Here is a 3,926-nt window from a genome sequence, read left to right as displayed (position 1 = left end):
GAAATTCGTGATATAGTTGTCACGATACCCAGAAATTTCGTCACATAGGTGTCACGAAATCCAGATATTTCGTGACACAATTGTCACGAAAATCCATAAATTTCATGACACAATTATCACGATACCCAGAAATGTGTGACACAAAACAATTCACAGAACCTACATCTAATATGAGCAAGCTTAGAAAAATCTAATTTTCTTACAAAATACACACATAATCCCCGATAACATAAAAAATGAACACTTTTGTCAAACTAACAGTTACATGAAACACACAATAAACATGCAAACCCATGAATCAACACAAAATCCACACATAATCAACACAAAATTAACATGCAAACCCAAAAGTTTTCATTTTTGTCGCGAAATAAAAAATTTAAGCAACCAAAAAACTGAAACCACCAATTGCAAGTAAAAAAACTCACCTTGTGAGGTCTCTCGGATGTACAAGGGACAGAGGAGTCAGAATTTGAAGGCGACTCAAGAACCACCTTCCTCTTCTTCTTCGGCGGCGCAAGAACCTTCTTCCATTTCTTCGCCGGGGAGTTTTGCATTGGTGACTCCGAGCCAAAAGTCACGCGCGGACTCCGACGCGGGGATGCATGCGTCACTGGAGGTGGAGTTTCGGCCGATGATTGAGGAAGACTCCTCTTTTTAGGGCTAGGTTTTGGAACTTTTGGGGGGCGTTTGGTCGGCGACCTGTTCTTTTTCTTCATTTCTTGGGCGAAGAATGGACGAGAGTGACGAAATGAGTGAGATTATGGAGTTTGAAAAATAAATCGAGACGGTTTTTGGAGTGTTGGTTAAGGAAGTTGGACGTTTTTTTTTTTTTTTTTTTTTTCGCGCTCGCTCTCACTCTCTCTCTCGCTCTCTCTTCTGGTTAAACTCGGTCAATGAAGAAATGAAGAGGAAGGTGACGTGGAGGCAAGGTAAGTGAGGAAGGTGACGTGGAGGCAAGGTAAATGAAGAAATCCGGTTTTTTGGTTATTTTTATTTAAATTTTAATATTCACAGGGGTAAAAGGGTAATTACATAAATCCAAATTAATTATGAAGTCCTATTTGTGACATTTTTGAAAAAAAGTCTAAAAAAGTAAAAAGCCTTTGATTTACTCCTATTTAGAGTAATTTCCCTATTAAATTTTGGTCATAAACTAGCGTAAATATCATAGTTTAGGAATAATTCTTTGATAAGAAAAAAATAAGAAGAGGATTCTCCATCTTTCTCATGTCTCCAAAGACGACGACACGTTGAACGGATAAGGAGATGATTTGAACTTGTAATCTCGACTCCAAACAGTTACCATCGTATAATTTATGTCCTAGCTTGTAAACATACATACAAAATCACATCAAAAAAAAAAAAAAAAAACAAAACACAGAATGTCATGTTTTATTCATTAAAAAATATGAAAACATACATACTTGCTTTGCCAAAGTTCCTTCATGAAACATGTGAATAAATCCAGGATCTCACCATCCCATGGTGCTTGCTGGTGCATCAGAGCACACATGATAATAAAAAGGGAGCCCGAGCAAAATAGCAAAGTCAAACGTTGTAATTGTCAAAATAGCCAACTTTTGGTTTATTTTTAATGTGTAGCCAATATACCACATTAACAGTAAAAAAATACAAATTTGCCCTTCATTTAAATAATATCAAATCAAAATATTTGGAAGATTCCCGCAGTCAAAAAAGAAAGAAATGAAATTGGAATCGCGTGAATAAATGCCAACTAAAACAGATCCATCGTGATAAATGCATATCTAACAAATCCACCGTGATAAATGCTTATCTTTCAAACACGCATCCAAACTTACACCGCACGAGAAAAAATTCAAAAACAAAGTCAATTAACAGCAATTAACAGATATTAACGCTAATTAACTGGATTGAAATCGTTCAAAAACCTACATAACAGCAATTAATAGATATTAACGTTAATTAATAGGATTGAAAATCGTTCCATACATGAATCAGCTGGGAAGAACAAGGAAAAAATTCAAAAACAAAGTCAAGTAACAGCAACTAACAGATATTAACGTTAATTAACATGAATCAACATTGAATTAAACAAGAATTATTTCTGAAATCCAAAAAATAAACATAAATAAACCGAATTAACACGAATTAACAAACATTAACACGAATTTAAATTAATTAAACAAGAACTATTTTCGAAATCCCCAATCGAAACCCTAGAATTTCACACTCTGAAATTCGACAAAGATATGGAAAATTCAAAGACTAATTACCTGAGACGAAATCCGACCTCCGACTCCGCGAACTCGGCAACGAACTCGACGACTCGATCGGAGCTCGGAGCGGCGGCGAGGGAGTCGGCGAAGGGCTCCCATGCCTGGTCGAGCATCCTGCCGGAGGGATAAGCGATCGTGATGCCGTTGTCAGAGACCTGGTTGTGCTACGCCGTGATGGCGATCCCGATCACGGATCGTGTCTTGAGCGCCCTCAGCGAGGCAAGTATTCCGGAGCGGAAGACCGTCGATCGGAGCAGCGACGTGTCGGCGCGGCATCCCGACGTGCCGCACGACGGCGTGAAGTTGGGCGGGAGAGGGAAGAGCTTCGAGGATTCGAGGAGGAGCGATCTCTGCGCGGCTTCCATGGCTGCTCTAGTGGAGAGAGAGAGAGAGAGAGAGAGAGAGAGAGAGAGAGAGAGAGAGAGAGAGAGACGTGTAAGGAAAAAAAAATAAAAAAAAATACTCAACAATAACTCCTAACTTGCTATCAATTATATATCATATAAACATAAATATGTTAGCAATCAAAATAGAATATCTTGGCAATCAAATCATAAATATGTTAGCAATCAATTTTGATTTTCTTTAATTATATTTTTTTTAAATAAAAAAGGGCAAAACTGGAAGCAAAATATTGGCTTGAACGCCACGTCAGCGAAATTGGCTATTTCTCAAAATAAATGTAAATGTTGGCTAAAATGCAATCTCAACGTTTGAATTTGGCCAGTCCGTCTAATTTTTCTTAAATAAAATACAAATTATGACGTATTTTGAATCAAGATTTTAAACCTGAATTACCAATAGTTTCATGTAAAATCCACTCTTTTATGTGATGACATTGACATCATTTTCACTCACCGCACAGGGTGTTCCAATCGAAAGTCAAAGTCAACCCAGAGATCTCACGAGGTCTCCTCCTTTTGGACCTCATGATTTAAGTTTAACACGCCTTTTCCGGTGTCTTTGTACTCGGGGCTACTGTAATTAGCATATTGATACTGCAACACACATATATATATATATATATATATATATATATAAAATTACAATATGATCGCGGGACGTATCTACTCTACCGCCGCTACGTCGATCGCCGGAGAAAAGGGTGTTTCCAGAGTCGCGACCGCCGCGTGGGTCCCCGACTTCGCGTACGTCTGGTTTGCCGATATGAGGAAAGAAGGAGGGTGGTTTGAGCAGAGCCGCCGAGTGTAGCTCAGGCTCTTGGGGGGCGTCTGTATATATATGTGTTGGTACAAAAACACCCTTAATGATTTTTTTTATTTAATTTTGTTATTTACTTAATGATCACAAAAGAAAAATTAGAGATTATTTTTTGTTTGGTATGTGAAGTTAAACAAAAAAAAAACTTTGGACAATTTGAAAATCTGTTTAAAAAAAATGGTTTGAAAATTTTGAAAATTCGTTTGAAATTTTATTGACATTTTTGTCTTTTTATTGACATCGATATTAATAAAAAGATAAAATGTTAATAAATATTCAAACGAATTTCCAGATTTTTTAATTTTTAATTTTTTTTTCTTCATATTTTTCAAATTATTAGGTACATCCCTAACACGTTGATATTGATATAAATTGCTCTCTCTCTCTCTCTCTCTCTCTCTCTCTCTCTCTCTCTCTCTCTCTCTCTCTCTCTTCGCCTCCACG

The 3,926-nt window shown here is 37.1% G+C and overlaps 1 pseudogene; it reads right to left on the bottom strand.

Annotated features, from left to right (window-relative positions):
- Nucleotides 1-2,209: 2,209 nt before the first annotated feature.
- LOC149408059 (phosphoacetylglucosamine mutase pseudogene) lies at nucleotides 2,210-2,626 on the bottom strand (annotated as a pseudogene).
- Nucleotides 2,627-3,926: the final 1,300 nt, after the last annotated feature.

The sequence above is a fragment of the Urtica dioica genome, chromosome 1, assembly GCF_054948205.1.
Source record: "Urtica dioica subsp. dioica isolate 48M chromosome 1, U.dioica_male_clone48M_v1_H2, whole genome shotgun sequence".
In the NCBI taxonomy this organism is placed as follows: domain Eukaryota; kingdom Viridiplantae; phylum Streptophyta; class Magnoliopsida; order Rosales; family Urticaceae; genus Urtica; species Urtica dioica.
Note: the sequence above shows the minus strand (reverse complement) of the source record. Positions and strands in the feature narration are given on the sequence as shown.